The sequence below is a fragment of the Meriones unguiculatus genome, chromosome X, assembly GCF_030254825.1.
Source record: "Meriones unguiculatus strain TT.TT164.6M chromosome X, Bangor_MerUng_6.1, whole genome shotgun sequence".
Taxonomy (NCBI): domain Eukaryota; kingdom Metazoa; phylum Chordata; class Mammalia; order Rodentia; family Muridae; genus Meriones; species Meriones unguiculatus.
In genome coordinates this window covers 16,099,138-16,121,760 of record NC_083369.1, presented here as the reverse complement: position 1 = coordinate 16,121,760, position 22,623 = coordinate 16,099,138, and the positions used below count along the sequence as shown (strand labels likewise).

Below are 22,623 nucleotides of genomic sequence, written 5' to 3'. Positions count from 1 at the left end.
TTGAGATTTTCAAGTTGATAATGAGGTTTGGTGTAATTCTGGTGTTTGACTTAGGTGTGGTACCATTTCCCCTTATTGCTTTTTGTGTTGATTCTTCGATTTGTATTTTAGACATTTTTTTCCCTCTTTTTTAAATTTTTTTTATTTTTTTATTTTTTTATCAGTTACATTTTATTAACTGTATCCCAGCCGTGTCCCGATCTCTCATTCCCTCCCAGTCCCTCCCTCCCTCCCTCATCTCCACCGTGCCCCTTATATTTTAGACATTTTGACTATGATATGTTGTAGAGAGATTGCATCTATTCACGTCTATTTGAGTTTCTAAATGCCTTTTGTGTTTGAATGTTCATTTCTTTCTCTAAGTTTAGGGAAATTTCTGCCATCATCACATTGAATAAATTGAGTACATCCTTAGTCCTTATATCAGCTTCTTCTTCCACCTGGAAAATTTTTAGATTTGTTCTCGTGAACTTATCCCATAGTTCTTGGAAGTTTTAGTCATACTTACTAAAATGCATGTCTAAATTAATTATTCTTTTGACCTTGTCCTCCATCCCTGAATTTTGTTGTTCTGTATAGTCATGTCTATTGGTGATACTTTCTGCTTTATCTTTTTTATATTTGATTGATTGATCTTCATTTCCAACACTTCTAATTAATTTTTCCAGAGTTTCAGTTTCTTGCTGTATTTTTTCTCCATGTTTTACAATTCGTTGAGTGCTTGATCCACTTTCTCATCCAAATCCTGAATAGGTTTCTGTATTTTATCTATTTGTTTGAATCCACAATAAATACTACTGAGTGTATGACTCTAAAATATCTTTCTGATACTTGCTTTCTGGTACTGAGGATTTGGGAGCTTCTGGCAGTGTCACAAGAAAACACAACAAAGAAACAAACATGGGGGGTAGCAGTCCTAAAAATAAAGTCTACAGCTATAAGTGCGTATACATATATAATCATGGTATCACATAAATAACCTAATGATAGACCTTAAGATCCTAGAAAAAGAATGAGCCAAACGCAAATGCAGCAAATGGCAAGAAATAAAGATCAGGGCAGAAGTTAATAAAATATATACTAAAAATATATATAGACTCATTCAAACCATGAGTGGTTCTCCTATGAGGTAAACAAAGTTGACAAATATCTAGTCAAACTAACTGAATAGAGAAAAAGAGAAAGAAAAGGGGACTTACAATAATAAAGTTATAGATTAAAAGAGACATGTTACAACAGATTCCAATGCATTAAGAAGATAATTCGAGAACACTTTTAAAATGTGCATTCTAAAAAGAACTGGGAAATCTGGGAAAAAGAAATAAATGTTTAAATACATCTGATTACCAAACAAAGTAAATCAAGAAGACAGTCAATAAGACTGAAGCAGTAATTTGTAATGAAGGTCTTCCCAGTGGAATTCACTGCTGAGTGCTATCCATATTTAATGAGGAGCTCACACAAATATTGCTAAAACTGTCTCATAAAATAAACAGAGAGGAACACTACCAAATATATTCCATGAAGCAAGTATTACACTATTACCAAAACTGGATATGGACAAAAAGAATCAAGCTAGAAACAAATTTCCTTTATGAGCATAGACACAAAAATATCCTTGTAAGCAAAATTTAAGGACACATCAAAAAAAAATCATATATCATAAGTATGATGGTTAATCTTGGTTGTTAACTTTTCATACTCATTAGTAGAATTAATATTATAAAATGGCTATGTTAGCAAAAGAAGCTTATTTTTTTATTTTATTATTATTATTTTTTTTTATCAGTTACATTTTATTAACTCTGTATCCCAGCCATGTCCCGATCCCTCATTCCTTCCCAGTCCCTCCCTCCCTCCCTCATCTCCACCGTGCCCCTTTCCAAGTCCACTGATATGGGACCTCCTCCCCATTCATCTGATCCTGTTTTATCAGGTGTCTTCAGGACTGGCTGCAAAACCCTCCTCTGTGGCCTAACAAGACTGCTCCTCCCTTCGGGGGTGGGGAGGCCAAAGAGCCAGTCATTGAGTTCCTGTTAGAAATAGTCCCTGTTCCCCTCACTTTGGGAAACCAATTGGTTACTGAGCTACCACAGGCTCCATCTGAGTGGAGGTTCTAGGTTATATCCATACATGGTCCTTGGTTGAATGTCAGTCTCAGAAAAGACCGTGCCCAGATATATTTGGTCCTTGTGGAGCTCCTATCCTTTCCCCATCAGGCTAACTCCCCTTCTTTCTTATGATTTCCTGTACTCTGCCAAAGGTTTGGTCATGAGTCTTTGCTTTGAAAACACTGCTAGTTAGAGTCTTTCAGATGAGCTCAGTAGACTCCTGTCATACGTTCAATGCACATCCCATCTGTCTTTCTAAACGAGGATTGATCATCTTACCCCATGTCTGCTCAATTGATTATCTTTTTTAGGTGTATAGATTTCATTATGTTTATCATATCTTATAGGTCTATATAAGTGATTATATCCCATGTTTGTCTTTCTCCTTCTGGGATATTTCACTCAGAATGATCTTTTCTAGATCCCACCATTTGCCTGCAAATTTCATGATTTCCTCCTTTTTGATTGCTGAGTAGTATTCCATTGTATAAAAATACCACAATTTCTGTACCCATTCCTCCATTGATGGACATCTGGGTTGTTTCCAGGTTCTGGCTATTACAAATAAAGCTGCTATAAACATGGTTGAGCAAGTATCCCTTTTGTGTACTTGAACGAACTTTGGGTATATACCAAGCAGTGGTATAGCTGGGTTTTGAGGAAGCACTATTCCTAATTGTCTTAGAAAGCGCCAGATAGCTTTCCAGAGTGGTTGTACCAGTTTACATTCCCACCAGCAGTGGAGGAGGGTTCCCCTTTCTCCACAACCTCTCCAGCATGTGTTATAACTTGAGCTTTTCATCTTGGCCATTCTGATGGGTGTAAGGTGATATCTCAGGGTCGTTTTGATTTGCATTTCCCTGATGGCTAATGAGGATGAGCATTTCTTTAAGTGTTTTTCTGCCATTCGATATTCCTCTGTCGAGAATTCTCTGTTTAGCTCTGTTTCCCATTTGCAAAAGAAGCTTATAATTTAATACAATCTCTATCAAAATTCCAACTACATTCTTCACAGATCTAGAGATATATCCTAAAACTTATAGAAAAATATAAATGATCACAAACAAAGCTAATACAAGCAGAAAGAATAATGCTTGAGGTATCATAATACCTGACTCAAATTACAATATAGGGATTTAGTGACGAAGAGAATGGGATTGTCACAAAGAAACATATACAGGGGATAGAAGGAAATGGAGGGTACAGGAGCCCCACAAGGAGACCAAGAAAGCTAAAAATTCTGAGCCCCGGGGTTCCTGCAAAGACTGATGTACTAACCAAAGACCATACATGGAGAGGACCTAGACCCCTTGCTCAGATGTAGCTGATTGGCAGCCCAGTCTCTATGTGGATTCACGAGTAAGGAGATCATGGGTTGCCTCTGTTATGAACTCCATTGCCTGCTCTTTGACTACTTGCCCTTGGAGATGCAGCCTTACCAGACCACAGAGGAAGAGGATCCAGGCAGTCCTGATGAGACTTGAAAAGCTATGGGCAGATGGGAGAAGGGGAGAATTCCTTCTTTCAGTGGTCTAGGGGAAGGGGATGGGGGAAGAAGAGGGAGGGTGGGACTGGGAGGAGATGAGGGAGGGCGTCTTCAATTGGGATATATAATGAATAGATTGTGAAAAAAAAAACAGATTTTTTTAAAAGAAAGAAACATATACAGAATAACAGGATAGAGGACACAGAAATAAACCTACACAGCTAAAGATACATATTTTTAGCAATTTATGTGTATGTTCCCACATGAGTTCATGTGTAATACATGTGTGCAAGAGGTCATGAATATCACAAGGGATGTCAGACCCCCTGAATTGAGTTACAGGCAGTTGGTGAGCCACCTGGTGTGGGTGCTGGGGGGTTGAGTTACTAAACTCAACAGTAAACCTTTCTTAACTGCTGAGCTGTCTCTCCAGCCTCCATCTATCTAATTCTGGACCAATGTATCAAAGATCCACATTTTGTTAAGCAAACATACTCTTCCAGAAATATGCTGTGAAAACTTGCTATCAGGGAGAAGAACAAAGTAAGTCTATCTTAGTCCGCATAAGAAATAAATTCAAAACAAATCAAGGACCTTAATGTAGGACTTAGATCTTTGAAACTGCTAGAACAAACAGAAATACAATTTAAGATATAGGCATAGAGCTAAGCACTCTCTCAGAAGGGCTCTAAAAGTACAGAAAAATAACTTCAAGAACTGGCAAGTAAGAATGAAATTAAAAAGCTTCTGCACAGGAAAAAAAAAAAGAGTGAAATGAGAATCTACTGAATGCAAGAAAACCTTTGCAAATAGTCATGCTCTGTAAAGACCTGCAAAATTCAGGTACAAAAAAAAAACCAAAAAACAATCTTCCAATCACTAAATGAGCTAATGGAGAGAAGAAACTTTTCAAAAGATTAAACACAAATAGCTAAGATTTGAGAAAGTATTCAAAATCCTTAATCAATACACAAACACTGCTTTTACAGTCCACCTTACCCAGCAAAATGGCTAATATAAAGGAAACATTGGATGGTAAGGATGTAGAAGAATTTTTAGAACCTTAGGGTACAAAAATACTCAGTGCTTAAGGAGATGGTTTATAGGAGCTTGTAAGATAAGAATGTTGAAAGCACTGCAAGTGATGGAGGCCTGATTTATGAAGTTTCTAAAGGAAGTTCCAGAGTCCTTCAAAGAGTGTATTGGGACTATTTGTGTGGCGTTTTGGATTAAGAATCTGTGGGAGGGCTGGAGAGATGGCTCAGAGGTTAAGAGCACTGGCTGTTCTTCCAAAGGTCCTGAGTTCAATTCCCAGCAACCACATGGCGGTTCATAACCATCTATAATGAGATCTGGTGCCTTCTTCTGGTGTGCAGGCATATGTGCAGGCAGAGTACTGTATAAATAATAAATAAAATATTAAAAAAAAAGAATCCATGGGAATAAAATTTTCAGTTTACTATGACATTAGGTAGTAGGGGAAAGTGTGTTACTTCTAGTCTCTCACAAATGGCAAGCAATAGGCTTTACTTAAGCTGTAATTGAATTATACATCAATGTTTTACATTACAAACACAAAAAAAAACTTCCAAATCAACAACAAAAAACCTGACATGTGCAAAAAAGTAGACTCAATACTGACAAAATAAGCTCCCTTGTATTCTGAAATTTAAGAATCAGTATATATCTATATCTATATCTTAGTATATATCTATCAATCTGTGTACAAATATATAAATATATATATCAGTATATATCTATCAATCTGTGTACAAATATATATAATGTATACATATTTATATAAATATATATTATATATAAATTTATATTTATATACTATATATTTTCTATTTATATATTATAGATTTATATATATAAATATATATACATGTACATGCATTTCTCTGAATCAGGAAAATTATTGGTATCTATATGTGAACTGTCATGACAAACCTCTCTTATTCTAAATACTCTCTAACAGTTTCACCACTATCCATTTTCAGTGTCTGCTCCAGTTTCATGTCTTGCTGTGATAAAATAACCTGACAAAAAACAACCCTGGGTAGAAAGGGGTTTACTAGCTCACAATTTTAGGCCATGGTCTATTATTGTGGGGAAATTAAAGCAGAAACTTCAAACAGCTGGTCAAATCACATCCACAGTCAAGAGCAGAGTAATTCACGCATGCTTATTTGCTGGTATTCATCTTAGGACTTCTCCACTTTTACACAGTTCAGTATCTCATGTCTAGGGAATGATGACACTCATAGTGAACTGGGTCAAGAGACTCATATCCAAATGATTCCAGGTTGTGTCATGTCAACAATTAAAATTAACCATAGCAATGCCTTTTGGACACTTCACTGCTTTCCTCACCATTTTCCACATTCAGACCTTATACAAGCTTTACTCTATTTTCCTGTTTCTTGTAAGCTCCTACATTCAAGCAAGTGGACATCAAAGGAAGCAATAAATCACCAATAACAGATAACAGACTTGACAAACATGCACAAATACCAAAGAAATTCAATATGCAGAAACGGCAACCTGTCAGATTATTTTAGGAGACAGGTTATTTTCAAATGTATACTCTGGAGACCTTGTGTTGATTTCATCTTTAAAAAGAAAATATTTTGGAAGAGAATCTGTGATTTAAGCATATCACATACTCTCATACTAGTACCATTTTTCTACTAATCATTAAACATACCTTGCTCTATGTAGATACTCAGTAAGGTTTTATAAAATGAATACCAATACTAAACAAGATCTACTAGACAAAATTAACTCTATGTAAATGTGACCAAGACCCAAGAGACAAGCCTAACAAAATCAAAATCTATTGTTACATTTGTGTTTTCTTTAAAATAAAATTCAATCTTTGCAAAAAAAATAAAGCTAGTTATTTATTTGGTAATTACTGTTTACATCCTTTTATAATATTTAACTTTTATCATTAAACTCATGCTCACTGTTTATGATACCTGAAGATTTAACTAATAATAAAAGAGATGAAAAAGTTTGGCTATGTAGGCCAATGGTAAATAAACTGCCTGGCATGCACAGGCCCTAAGTTGGATTCTGAGCATTGTAGAAACAAAGAAGAAAAAAAAAACCACAAGGGATTTGAGTCATTTACATGTTCTGCATTCCTGAAACTTTAGAAACAAAAGTAAGCTTACAATTATGTCTCCTTGATGCTTTTAATTTTTAACAATTCCATAAGCTGTGTGTGAACACTGTTATTATCTAATCATTACTCATCTGTGATCAAAATATAAAACATTTAAATTAACCTCTCAGTACATTCTTCAGGAAAAACAGCTGTGATATAATCCTAATACACATTTAATCAAGGTTAAAGTATTAAAAGTACGACTGTCATAAAATTTGGTTTTCTTTCCAACTGCTGAGAAACTAGTTAGAGGTGAAGAGTAAGGGAGAAGGAAAAGCAAAAAAGAGAGTGGGGGAGAAAGGAAAAAGAGTAGTAAACAAACTTCATAGATTCTGTAATTACAATTCTCAAACAAAAGCTGAAAAAGAACTTTTACTATGTTGGTTACTCAAAATGCTTGATGAATAAATAGAAAAACAGCTGCACCATATTAAGAGTTTCAGACAATCAGTAAGTCACAAAACAATGATTCTAGAACAAGTGTTGTTATTTTTTAATCATTTTAGAAGAATGATTTTTAAAAGGTAAAACCTGTGGCACTGACTGTGGCAGCATGCACAGGGCCCACACAGGTTCAAGCCAGATGGGAGTCCCAGTGCTGAAAGGGGAAGGTGAACACGAATTCCCACCCCTACTGAAGAAGCTATCTGCAACTGATAACTACTTACAAAGGAAAAATTAGTCTTCTCCAATGGAGGCTCACTGGGTATATTAACCACACTTCAGGGTAGGCCCCATTTTCAGGAGTTGTTGACCAACACAAATGAACCAAATACTGCTTTCTTAGGGTGTTTTTTGTCTTGTTGGTCTTTTGCTTGTATATTTCGGTTTCGTGTGTGTGTGTGAGAGAGAGAGAGAGAGAAAGAAAGAGAGAGAGAGAGAGAGAGAGAGAGAGAAAGAGAGAAACTGACAGAGACAGAGACAAATACACGACAGGGAGAGCCAAGAGAGACAGAGAGTGAGTGAGTGAGTGTGAGTGTGTGTGTGTGTGTGTGTGTGTGTGTGTGTGTGTGTGTGTGTGCGTGTGTGTGTGTGCTGTTAAGGGAAAAGAAAGGGCATTGAGATAAATGGGCAGGGAGGATCTGGGGTTAAGGAAAAGTGTGATCATAATATATAAAATTTATTTCAATAAAAAGAATACATTTACATAAATATAACTGCAACAGAAAAATGGCAAAGCTAAGTTTATGGAAGAATATCACATACAAGTCAAATATAAAGCAAAGCAATTCCCCTCTAATTTCTATGCCCAGCATCGTTCAGTGCTCATATAAACATGTGCAATATGATGAATGGGGAGATAATTACAAGCAAGATAATTAATAGCATAGCTATCTCCTCACAGTTACCTTTTTGTATGTGGACAAGTACCTCAAATCTACCCTTGGCAAATTTCTTATATACAATATAGAATTATTGGAGCTGGGAAAAAGGCTCAGTGATTAAGAACACTGACTATTCTTCCAGAGGATACTAGGGTTCAGGTCCCAAAGCCCACAGCAGCTCACATCTACCTGTAACTCCAGATCCAGGAGAGTCAATGCCCCTCTTCTGCCTCTGCAGGCACTACATGCACATGATGCACAAATATCCACACAGGCAACATATACACACATATACAATAATAATAAAATAAACCTTTAAAAATCTTTAGTGAAAAGAAAAAAAAGACCCACAAACCCATATAGAATTATTACCAATAGTGATTATGCTGCTCTAGCCTTGCTTGTTTTATATTACTGCATTTTTGGCACTTTTCGGCCAACCCCTCCCTGTTCATTTCCTTTGCTTCCTTGTGCCCCTCCAATAATTGCTGTTCTACTCTGAGTATCTTCATGTTCACATTTTTAGCATTCAATACAGGAGTGAAATTGTATGCTATTTTTCTGTGTCTGGTTTATTTAATTTTATATAATATCTTCCAGATTAAGTACATTATTGCAAATGGCAAATTTCCCAAAATGTTTAAAGCTAAATAATACCCAACTGCATGCACGCACACAGACAGACACAGAAGACAGAGACACAAACACACAAATTTCTGTATCCATGTATTCATTCACTAATACTTCATATACTGAGTACTATGAACAATGCTTCAATGAACATGAGAGTACCAGCATCTCTGTGACATGTCAAATTCATAGCCTCATCATACACAACCACAAGAAAAACTGCTGGACCATGACAGTTTCAGTTTTGATATTTTGATGAACCCCCATACATTTCTTCATAATAGCTATAACAACTTATGATCCCATAAATAGTATATAATGGTTCTCCATTCTCCATAACCCCAATTATTTATCTGGTATTTTCTTGAAAATAGTCATCCTAATGAGTATGATTTCATTTTTGCTTTTTATTTGGGTTTCCCTGGTGATTAGTGATTTTGAGCATTTTTTTTCACATGGCTCTTGGCCATTATATTATTTCTTTTTAAACAATGTCCACTCAGATCCTGTGTTCATTTTTAAGTTTGCTAGCATGTTGTATGAGAGCTCCTTACAGAGTTTTAATATTAATTTATTAGACATATAATTGCAATTCTTCCATATTTATAGGTTCCTTTATCACATTGTTGTTTTTCTGCATAAATGCTTTTTGATCTAATGTTATCCTATTTATTTTAATTTTGGTTGTCTAAGCTTATGATATCACTTGCAAAAAGGCATTGCCAAGACAAAGTAAAAAATATTTTCTCCTGCTTTCCTTTAAGAATTAAGTTAGCTTCACTCCCTGGGAACCCGCAGGCCACTATGGTTATGGAAACCGGTTGACTAAACCCATATCTTCACCTCTCCCTACTCTCTTCAAAATCTGGCTCCCAGTCTCATGCCCAGCTAGCTCTGTAGCAGAAAACCTGCTGCAGCCTCCCTCCCCATCCCATCTTCAGTAGACTATAGGGATCATCCCCTCCCATCTTCCTGACCCCCAGTCATTGCTTTGTCCCAGCCCCCAAACTTCAGCAGGTAGTCCCTGGAAACCTACAGACCACTCCAGCAAGACAGGCAGGGAGGCTAGCTGAAGATCTTTACTTCTCCTGCTCCTCCAAACCAAATGCTCCAGTCTTAATCCCAACTTTGCAGCAGAACACCAGTGGCAGCTTCCCACCCTAACCTCATCTCTAGTGGATCCCATAAATGTTCCCCTCCCAACCTTCCTCCCCCAACTCATTGCTTGATCCCACCCCCCAACTTGAGCATGGTCTCCCTGGCAACCCACAGGTGACAAGGAAGCTGGTAGGTTAATTTCCGATCTTCACCTCTCCCTCTGTTTTCCAAATCAAATCCCCTACTCTTAGCCTCAGCTCTGCAGCAAAAGAACAAATCTCCCTTCCCTTTCTCTACCCACCTCCAGCTGATGACAAAGATCTTACCCTTTAAAGTTTCTTTCCCTGACTCATTGCTTTGTCCCAACTCCCAATTCAGGGAAGCAAGTAGGCTAACTAGAGAGCTTCATCTCTCCCTCCATTCCTCCAAGCACAATCCTACAGTCTCATCCATAGTTCTCTGGTAAACCTTCTGTGTGGCCTCTCATAACTCTCTACCCTCAGTCCCAGAGAACTAACTGAGCAGATCCTGATAGAACACCTGCTTTTCTCCCTCTGTGTGAAGCCCCTCCACCACAGCATGAAGTGGAAGTTTCTAATTTCTTTGAAGAATCGGTTTTGTCATGTGCTGTTTTGCTGCAAGCTCAGCACATGATGTTTTACTGTAGGTTGGCTTGTGAGAGGGCACGTAACGTTTTGCTGTGAGCTCCCTCGTGTGAGGAGCATGACTTTGGCCAGCTGTGAACAATCGTGGGTAGACTATGAGAGAGAAGATATTTAGAGGCCCACAAACAAGTGAGGCTTGGCTTTTTGAATCGACATTGCTGTGCTGATTTTCAAGCTTGGACACTTGACTTCGTACACAGAAGCACTCAAGAGAACTTTTGGGACAATCCAACCAAGTCTTGCAGCCTTCGCTGACTTGTCATGCCGATTAATGTTGCTGCTTGTGTTGTCCTTTGGACTGGATTGCTAGTATCCTGACTCCTGAGTTTGGTAATCCCCTAAAGACTCATTGACCCTGTCCTGATCTGTGTCTTCTTCCTGCTTCCGATGTCTATCATGTTTATCCTTCTGAATGAGGATTGAACCTACCACAGATGACCTCTGAAAAACTCTATTGATCGAGGTATCAAAGCAGAGGCTGAGACTCATAGCCAAACTTTGGGCAGAGTGCTAGGAATCTTATGAAAGGAGGAGATAGAAAGACCTGGAGGGGACAGGAGTTTCAAAAGGACGCAACAGACCATAAAAACTGAGCCCTGGGAACCCCGAAGAGAATGATCCCCCAACCAAGGACAAGGCATGGAGAGGATCTCAAACCCCGGCTCAGATGTAGCACATACACTCAGTCTCCAAGTGAGGTCCCTAGTAAGGGGAACAGGAAATTTCTCTGGCATGAACTCAATGGCAGGCTCTCTGATCACCTCCCACTGGGGGCAGGGGTACAGCCTTGCCAGGCCACAGAGGAAGACAGTGCAACCAGTCCTGATGAGGCCTGATAGGTTAGGGTCAAATAGAAGGGGAGGAGGACCTCCCCTATCAGTAGACTAGGGGGGGTAGCATGGGGGAGGGAGTGAGAAGGAGAGTGGGATTGGGAGGTGACAAGGGAGGCAGCCACAGCTGGGATATAAATTGTAATAAATGATTATAAAAAATTAAAATTAAAAAAGACTCATTGACCTTACTCAGCAGGAATTAGATAAAAGAGGTCTACAGCCCTTTTCCCTACTAATCTCCTAAGGTCAGGGGTTTAGAAGGGAGGTAAAGATGTTTAAGAACTCTAAATAAAGTAGGTTTACTGAAAAATTGAAGCCTATATTCCCCAGCCTAGGTCCATTCCTATGTCTCAGATCATGATACCCAGAAATACATTTTACCTGGAAAGCCAGTGCCCACATCTATCAGGACCCGAGAAGATGTTCCTACAGGCAACACACAGCTACCACATACTCTTTAAAATCCACAGAAGAAACAGAAGAAAGGAACAAAACATCCATCTAACAAAGATAAGACCATTATCAGCACCTAGAATTACAATTTTCTCAATCCCACAAGCCCAGACGACAGTATAAAAACACAATCAATAACAACAGAACAGTACATCTCCACTAGAGCCCAACAAGCCGACCACAGAAGGTTATGAATATTCCAACAGAACTGAAGCACAGGAAAAATACCTTAATCAGCTTTTGTAATTATGGTAGCAGTCCTTAAGGCAGGAAATGAACAAATGCCTAAGAGAAATCCATGAAAATACGAACTGTAGAAGGAAATGAATAAAACAGCTCAAGACTTGAAGGTAGAAATGGAATCAATAAAGAAAACCCAAACTGAGGAAAATCTGGAAATAAAAAAATTTAGGAACGCAACAGGGACCACAGAGGCAACCTTCACCAACACAATTCAAGAGATTAAAAAAAGAGAATCTAGGATATTACAGACATGACAGAAAATTGGATACCTCAGTCAAAGAAAATGTTAAATCTAAAACACTCCTGGCACAAAATATCCAGGAATCTGGAACACTCTGAAAATATCAAATCTAGAGAATAATAGGAATAGAAGTAGGAGAAAAAAGGCACAGAAAATATTTTTAACAAAATCCATAGAAAAAAAATTCTCTAACCTAAAGGAGATGGTTGTCGAAGTACAAGAAACATACTGAAAGTCCCCTCAGCAAATAATAATAAAAACATTAAACATATAAACAAAGTATATTAAAAGCTGCAAGAAGAAAAGAGCAAGCAACATATAAAGGCAGACCTGTTGGAATAACACCTGACTTATCAATGGACTCTATAAACTAGAAGGGCCTCAACAGATGTGCTGCAGACTCTAAGAGAACACGGATGCCAGCCCAGACAACTATACCCAGCAAAACGTTCAATTACCATAGATGGAAAATAAGACATTCCGTGATAAAACCGAATTTAAATATGATCTAGTTACAAATCTAGCCCTACAGAAGGTGATACATGGTAAATTCCAGCCTAAAGAATGAAAACACAAAAAATAAAAATAAAAAATCTAAGACCAGCAAAATTAAAAGAAGGGAAACATGCAAATAATGGGAAGATAGCCCCAATTGACCATCTGTTTTCACCAAACGAAGTTTCCACTTCTGGGTTATACCTAATTGAGTTGTTAGCTAAAGGGGTACCATGGGAACCCCAAACAATCTAGGCTGTTGCCAAGACTATACATTGCTCTCTACAAACTGACAGCAAGACTCCACTGCTGAAGATAATTCATTGAGCATGGAGGTGCCACGCTGGTATCTATGTAGAGCCTTCACCCCCACATTCTTTGGTCTTTGGTTCAGGGAGGTACACTGCAGACTTCCTAAAGATAATTATAAGCACCAAGCCAGCTACAAACCCTTTACCTGCAAGAGATGCTAGGGCAATGATGGCACAAAGCTTGTGGGAGTAACCAAACTCTGAATTGACACTCATCTCACTCCACAATTTGGAACTCATACCTGACACCACTTGGATAACTAAGAACCTGGGACTGGAAATCCTGAAACCTAGGGGGGAAACTAAACACTGTTTTTTGTTTGTTTGTTTTATTTTTAACTGAAGGATTATAGCAATAAAATGACCCCTAATGACATTCTGCTGTACTCATAGGTCAGTGCCTTGTTTGGCATCAGAGAAACTTCCTCCTGCAGCAGACGGGAACAAATACAGAGACCCACGGCCAGACATCATACAGAGAGTGAGAGTCCTAAAAACAAGGCCCTCTAAATCAACATGATCAATGTTCACATGGGCTCACAGAGACTAAAGCAGCATACACAGGGGCTGCAAGTTCTACACTAGGTCTTGTATGGCTTCCAGATTAGTTTTATAGGATTCCTGTATGCAAATGAGTGGGTCTCGGATTCTTGTGCCCATTTCCTTGTGCTGGTTTGCCTTGCTCAACTTCAATGTGGTAGTTTCTTAGTTTATCTTATATTTTATTAGGTTGTATCTTTTAAAAGAAGAAAGACATAGGAAAGAAAGACAGAAAGACAGAAAGGAGGAAGGAGAGAAGGAGGAAAGAAGGGCGGGAGGGAGGGAAAACCTAAAAGTTAACAACTAAACTGTCATTTATACCTGTTGGGAAAAGAAAAATCAGTTTTCTCCAGTAGAGAAAGGCCTCATGCTTAGGAGTAGTTGACCAACATATAATGGACTACCCAGTTTTGTGTGTGTGTGTGTGTGTGTGTGTGTGTGTGTGTGTGTGTGTGTGTGCGCACGCGTGCACAACATGCAAATGTGCACACATGCATATACACACACTTTTGTTTGGTTACAGTTTGCTATTTATGTTTTTTTTTCATTCTATCTTACAATATTTTTGTTTTATTAATTTATTTTTTTATAAATTACAGTTTATTTACTTTGTATCATAGTTGTAGCCCTCTCCCTAATCCTCTCCCAGTCCTAACGTCCTTGGTTGGAGTATCAGTCTCAGAAAAGACCCCTGGGCCCAGATTTTTTAGATCTGTTGCTCTCCCTGTGGAGCTCCTGTCTCCTCCAGGTCTTTCTATCTGCCCTCTTTCATAAGGTTCCCTGCACTCTGCCCAAAGTTTGGCTATGAGTCTCAGCATCTGCTTTGATACCCTGCTGGGTAGTCTTTCAACAGCCCTCCTATCCTGTTGCCTGTTTTCTCCCTCTCCCAATGTCCATCCTGTTCGCCCTTCTGAGTGAGGATTGATCATCTTACCCAGGGTCCTCCTTCTTGTTTAGCTTCTTTAGGTGTACAGATTTTAGTATGTTTATCCTATATTATATGTCTAATATCCACTTATAAGAGAGCTATCTATGTTTTTATGGTATTTTTAGGTAGTGTTTTATTTTGTATTTTTCCGCTTGGAGGGTTGTTGTTGTACTGGATTTTTGTTTTTTGAGAAACATTTTAAAATTGGGTGGGTAGGGAGAAGGAATGATCTGAAAGGACTTAAGGGAGGGGATGAATATGATCAAAATATACATATTTTTTTTCTTAAAATATTAAAACATAATAAAATTAAAAGTTTGACAACTTTCAAGTCTTAAGCAATTTTTCCCTTCTGAGGTGATTTTTGTTCATGGTTTAAGAACCCAAATTAATTTATTTGCATGCATATATCTAGTTTTTGCAACCAATAATGAGACTACTCTTTTCACGTTGAATTGTATGTGTGCAGGTTCAAGTCTTACCTTTTTGTTCTAGTCTACTTGTATGTGTTGTCTGTCTTCATACTAGTACCCTACTGTTTCATCATCATAGTTTTGCAATATAATTTGAAATTAGGAAGTATGGTGCTTTCAATTTTATTTTTCCCTCTCAAGACTGTTTTGCCTATTCAGAATCTTTCATGGTTCCATACATATATTAAGATTTCCCTTTTCAATTTTGGTATAAAAAAGTGTGTGGGTGGGTGGGTGCGTGAGTGTGTGTTATCAGGAGTCAGACTCAGAGCTTGTGCATGCCAGGTAAGCACTAAACTACCTCCCAATACAGGAATTGGAATTCTGATATGGATTTCACTAACTCTACAATATTGCTTTAGATCATATTGAAATTTTGATATTAATATTAATATCAATGTTAATTTTTCAAACCAATGAATACCACAGTGGATATCTTTTCTTTTACTTGTGCCATCTATTTCTTTTTATCAGTGTTTGACAATTTTATATTTTGAATAATCTTTCATCTCCTTGTTTATATTTATGCCTGTATCTATTCCTTGGTGAAGTATTTTACTCATTTTAATACCAGGTAAGTGGAAGTTCTTGAATTTCTTTTCTATGTGGGGTTTGTAGACATACAACTGCTAACACAACTACTCAACATGGCCACGGCAGTATTAAAGCAGCAACAGCTAATACATAAATGAATATGTCTGAGTTCTAATAAAATTTAATTTTGGGCAATGAAATCTAAATTTCATTTGATTACAGACTATCACAATATATTTTCTTTTTACTGTTTTCCTGACTATTAAAAATAGTTTTAAAACATCTCAGCACATGAGCATGACATAAGTATGGTGGTGTGCTCAATTTGACAGAACTGCTATAAATTGCTGAGTTGTTGAACTGTGTTCCAGATAATCTCCTTCAACCTCTCCTCTTCAACAGGGAGAGGAAGAGGAAGACTGAAAAGTCTCTGCCAGCAGGGAAGGGAAAAAATAATAAAAATGTATAACAATGGGTATGAACATGATGAAACCTATCATTTTATATGCTTAGCTAAATTTTTCCTTTAAAAATGACCATTAGTAGGCTGACAAGATGGTTCAGCTTGGTGGCTTAAAATCAATTCCCAGGTTGCACATAGTAGAAGGGAACTGACTTCCACTGAAAAACTACCCTGCTTCCATCTTGGGCTTGAAATTCATCTTAGAGTAATGACAAACTAGGTTCATTCCTGTTTAATGATTAAATCTGTTTCTCAAAGATTGGGCTGTGATCTTAACCACAAATGGTTCTGTACTGCCCATTCCAGGAAACACAACCCTGTCTTTGTTTCACAAAGTTGTTATGACCACCTTTTTAGGACCAACTTGTAACCCTTTCTTTGTTTCAGAAGGTTGTTATGACTAACTTGTTAGGCTAATATTAAGCATCTGTAATCATGCCTATTTGCCTGCTAACGCTCCCATTTTGAAAGCTCCTACTCTGGAGCTATAAAAACTTATTTTTTACCCATGCCCAATGCTGATCTCTTGAACCCTGACAGCCTATGTACATAAATAAAACTTGCCTTAATTGATTTGGCCATGATTTGGGTCAACAGTCTTTCTTCCACATCTGTGGGATTGACACCACCCTGCCCTCCACATTATGTGTCACAGCATATGCATGTACCCCACATACAAGTAAATAAATATAAGAAAATGAAAGTCTCCACTAGCACCATCACAAAAAAAAAAATCAACATACAAAATATGGACAGAGTCCCTCTCTTCCTCAGACATTTTCCTTTGATCTTCCATTTTTATATTTTTGAAACACTACATCAGCAGAAAGTCCTACTTAGCAAAGATTCTTCACAGAATTTGGAATGCCTGCTTAGGCAAACTTTGAGAAGTAAACTGTCTTCATCATTATGATTTTGTCAATATGAAACTTAGTCACTGCTCCTTACATTTTAGCTAATGGTATAAGACTCCACAGTACTTGATAGTAGAGTAACAACAATTTACAAAGCATTTGTCCTTAAAACCAGTGACCTGGCTAAGGTTGTAGCTCAGAGAGACTGAACTGGCTTGCCTAGCATGCCCAAAGCTTTTGGTTCATTTGCCAGAATCACAAGAGGGAAAATGACTGAATAGTACAAAAGTCAGAACCAACATTTTTTCAAGGACACTAAGGAACAAACACAGACTACCATACTGTGTAAATTTACTGAGAGCCCATTTAACAATAAATTCAGTAGGCTAAGGTCCCAAGAATTTTAGAAAGTTCTTATCAATTTTACACTACTCCTAAGGTTTCCAGCCCTACTATGTTTGTATACAGAATGGAGACATCATCAAACATTTTCCATCTATAGCAGAATACTGAGATAATGTAAAAAAAAAAAAAAAAAAGAATATGGAATTGGACCTATTTTCTGCCACTTTACAGTTCATATTTAGGCAATGTCTTACTCTTTGTGTTTACTTGGAAGAGAATCCTCAAGCAACATTGCTCTCATTTCCAAAGCTGGAATGTTTCAGTGGTAGATCTACCACTTTAGTTATATTTTTCTATAAGGGCTCATATATGTATGTTGCTTTCTATGGATGTGTCAGATTGCTACTAATGAATAAATTACCTGGAAAATTACCTTAAATTCATAGAAGACAATATTTTCTTTTATGTGGGTCATTCTACAGGGCTTACTATACAGGTCATATCCAAAACACCTCAGTTCTCTTTAAAAGCATTCCAGCAAATGCTGATATTCTGCACCCCACTGGTATAAAATTCAAGATATAATTTACTATAAGAGGTATAGACTAAGAGATTATCAATATAAATACAAATCCAAGTTCAGAAACTACAAATGACACCTAGTGAGTTCCTGATTAGAACTAGAATGAGAAGGAACATTAAAGAAGATATTTCATTTTGTGATTTTTAAATTGCTTTTAGCTTATCTATATAGTCTTTACAGCATGCTGAAAGGTCCTTTCTATTAAAGAAATAGGTAAAAACAGACCTTTGATGGAATTTCCGATACCAATCTGCTATTTCCCTCAAAATGGTAGCTTCTCTTTATTCTTCTAACCCATTTTTGTTTCTCTTTTTATATGTTCATTGATTTTTTCTTTTTTTTAATTGATAGTTTAGTGTTGCTAATGGCATTCCAGCCTGAGAAAGGTGCTAACCATTATTCCATTATCTCCTCATAGTTAATTGTACAAGGACATGAAACAAAATGGAACTGTCTTTTTCTGATAAAAGTACTATCACCCAAATTAACTGAAGCAGCTGCTCAAATTAAAATGGGGAACTTTTTAAAAATATATTGCAAATTCGCCCTCAAAACAAACATATACAAAAATGTCTTAATTTTGTTCACTCTCATTTTTCTGTAGTCTATTTAAGCCATGAAAATCTGTCACTTTTTTCTCCTAAAAATATCAACTCTTCTTTTCAACTGCACTTCAAAAATTCTAAAAGGTGACCATAATTCATACAATAGTTGGAACACTTGTTTTCACATAATGCCAGGGAAAAAATCTGACAGCTCTCCTAGAAGCATTTTAAGAGCTGCATTTTTTAAAGCTGCTTTGAAAAGAAGAACCTAGAGCCTTCAAGTCACTTTAGAATGCTTTAACAATAAACAAACCTTGGATGCGGGAGATGGCTCAGCAGGTAAAAGCACTTGCCACACAAGCCTAATGACCTGAATTTGAACCCCTGAACCCATGAAAAAAGTCAGGTGCCCCGGCTTACAACTGTAATTTCAGCACTCCTACAATAAGACAGGAGGTAGAAATACAAAATTTGTGTAGAAGCTCTTAGGCTTGTTAAAGCATGTTGTGCAATGAAAGAAATAAGACCCTGTCTCAATGAGGTGGAAAGTGACAATCTACTCCCAAAAGCTATACTCTGACTTCTACATGCATGCCATGGCACATGCTTACATTCTCTCCTCTTTCTCTCCCACACACACAATTAAATTTCAAATAAAGATTAAACAATCAGTGCTGTAAATTGTTCAAACAATTTTGTTAAATGGAGCTCACTTTTTTTTAATATAAAAATGGCTTTGTCTTAGACATTGGACAGAATAATGATTTCAAAATACAAGGTCCTTATGCTTTTAGCCTGAAACAGACAGATGCAAAAAGAAATGTCACAGTAAGACAAATATTATGATGAGACAGTACCTTGACTAGCTTACTACTATAATCCATCCTAAAAGCCCCTCGAGTTCAGTTCAGAACAGTATAGCAAATCCATTTTGATCTTGGCTTCCTAAGGTATATTTATATTATATAAACTGTTTATTAGGAATAGCTATTCTATAATCACTTTAGTAGAAATAACTATGGCCACTATTCCATAAGTACATACTATTTGGCAAGCACAAAGCATAATACCACATTATACCATTTTCTTTTTACCATACCCCTACAGTGTAGGCTCCTATTATTGTTGTTATTAGTATTCCCATCTCCAGGCGAGAGACCTGGGCTCAAAGGCTGCTTGCTTAAGGCTATACAGTCAATAAGTAGAAACATGAATATATCTATCCCTAACATTAACACTACTAGCAATATCTGCAATTCACTGGACCTACTGAATTTAGAACTTAGCAATTGACATCTTGCAACATTTAGGCTGATTTTCCTGCTAACAAGGCACTTTTCACTAAAGCCATAATTAAGTTTATACAAATTTTCAGACATGATCAACTTTTACTGAACTCTGGCGTCTAATGAACTAGACTGCACGTTGAAACCACAATAAAATACTACTCTATGTCTACCTGTACGGCTAAAATACAAAGGACCAACAAACAAATACTAATAAGGAGCTGGAGAAACTGGAACCCTTTTACACACAGCAGTCCCTCTTCATCACTAGGGGCATGTTTCTACTCCCAGAGAATAATACCAAACAGTATATAAACAGTGTCATTCTTTTTTTTTTTATGTACACAGTGTTCTGCCTGCATGTATACCTATATACCAGAAGAGGGCATCAGATCTCATTATAGATGGTTATGAGCCACCATGTGTTTGCTGGTAATTGAACTCAGGACCTCTGGAAGCGTAGCTAGTACTGTTAACTGCTGAGCCATTTCTCCAGGGCCCCAGTTTCATTCATTTAACAGATCTTCACACTTTAAAATACATGTATTTTTACTCCCTATTATGTTCTAAATTTTCACTTTTTGTAGGCATTTAGGTATCAGAAAATCTTAGTGTTCCCCTACCAGGGCTCCCCTAAGCCATGGTCCCAATCCTCTCCAGATACTGAGCCTTGGCATATTCTTGACATATTCAAACTCCATTTAGTATTTTCAGAATAGAGGTGACTAAAGATAATTGAAGCTACGGAAATAGAAATGTAGATGAGGAGGTATACACACATGAGATCTGAAGCAAAAGAAAGGAAGATGTATTCTGCAGCTATACGTATTCACATACATATATTCAAACATGTCCACAAAATCTCAGTGGCTGATTAGGTTAGTCAAATATATGTTTAGTTGCTTTTCTTTTACTCTGGCTACTGTCAGATTTTTTTCCTTTGTAAGTCTTGACAAAGAGCTTATATATATTCTTCTATACAAAATATTAATAATGACAGGAATTAATGATGATTTTATATCATTTCTAGCTAGATTATCAAGAAATCTGATATATAAAACAGCTTTTTAAATACACTTTCCCCCTCTTTTCCTCACCTTCCTTCTCTTTTCCTTTGTCTTTTCCTTCTTTTCATTCTGAGAAAGAGTCTTCCTACGTAGCCCAGGCTGGCTTTAAACTCACTTCACATACTGCCTCAACCACCTAAGCCAGCACATCTAGCTTCTATGAATCTTTTTAAAGACCTCACGGTAATTCTGTTTTCACAATTCCAACACCTAAACTCAAGCTCACATTTGCAAACTACATCTATACACAACCGGAAAAATCATCTTCCTCAAACCCTTTAAAACCTTTGTCCTAACCAAGTATGCTGGTTCGTGCCTATAATCCAGTATTTAAGAAGCTCAGGTAGGATGTTGAGTTTAAAGCCTGGGATACAGTATCATTCCATGCCAGTTTGGAATATAGAGTGAGACCCTGCCTGAAAAACACTTCTTCCCTAAAAGGGAAAATAATATTTTTTCACCGTTCTATGTAAAATTCTCAAGGGATTTGCTATTAACTGCAACACCCTGAGATTACTATTCAAGTTCTTTGCCAAACTGACACTAATTAGTCTTTTATTTCTTCCAAGACTTGATTCTTTTTTTTTTTTAAATAATACTGAGGTTGGAACCTAAGTCTTTATTCACACTTTATGAACTCCCCTTTATTTGTTTTCATTTTTCTGTCATTTTAATTTTAATTGTATGGTTGTTTTGCCTGCATACCCTGCATGTATATATGCCTGGTGTGTGAAGAGGCCAGAAGAGGGTATTGGATCCCATGGAAGTGGAATTACAGCTGACTGGAGCTGCTATGTGGGTGCTAGGGCTTGAACCTGGGTAGTCTACAAGAGTAGCTAGCGCTCTTGACAGCTGAGCCATCTCTCCTGCCCCTAATAATTTTAAACCATATTTCTCCCAGCGCCATTTCTTAAACTCAACACTTTATTCAAATTGACATATGATAGACACTCCTTGCTCATAATTCAACCAACCCAGGATCAAACATATTTTTAGAGAACTGCATCTGTACTAACATGTAAGGTTTTATTTTCTGTTATTCCCTAAAAAGTACAGTATAACAATGACTTACAAAGCATTTATATGTATCAAGTAGCAATCTAGATATTATGTAAAGTATACAGGCTAATATTGCAGATGCAACTACTACGGTATTTTACATAAGGAATTTAAGTATCAGAGAATCTTAGTATTCTCCTACCAGGGCTCCCCTAAGTTATGGTCCTAATCCTCTACAGATACTGAGGGATGATTATACTCACTTATCCTTCAAGCATGCTTTGAACTTTCATAGATATCAGGTCTCTTGCTTTTTAGCTGAATCCATTCTTCAAGGCAGGATACAGAAAAAAATAGAAACAGGAGCCTGGGATCTATAGCATGATTTGACAAGTAGAAAGGCCAAAAGTCAGGCATTGGTGGCACATACCTAGAACCCCAGTGCACTTAGGAGGCTGAGAAAGATGGCAAATTCCAGGCCAGCTTGGGCTGCAAACTGAGACTTTCAAGACTAAAGAAACCAAGGCCAATGTCCTTCTCTTATTGTTCTCCCTTCCTCTATGTCAAATCTTTATATTCTTCATAACTTTCCAATTATTAATGACTTTACTCTTGAACTGTTAAAGAGTTGAGATGCTCTTCTACCATGACCTAACCTCATAAAGTTAAAAACATTTAACTTCCATGTGTTCCATATACACTGTAGAATACAGGACAAACAAGCTAAAGTCACCTCCTGCATGTAGACAACTTATAATTCTATCAAGCCTCACGGGTAGAAAGCAGCTCAGATTCTAGCAGCTACTTTCCTGAGAAACTGGAAGGATGCAGCAAAAGGAAAATGATAACTTGGAATCTAAAACTGCATGTTTACTTTGACATACGGCAGTATCACAAAAACAATTCAGGTTCATTACAGAACATTTGGAAAATAGAACAG

At 37.2% G+C, this 22,623-nt stretch overlaps 1 protein-coding gene across 1 annotated transcript in view; it reads right to left on the bottom strand.

Moving 5' to 3' along the window:
* The window catches only part of Abcb7 (ATP binding cassette subfamily B member 7), a 124,880-nt gene that overhangs the window by 69,868 nt on the left and 32,389 nt on the right, over window positions 1-22,623 (bottom strand). The gene's annotated exons all lie outside the window — the stretch shown is intronic.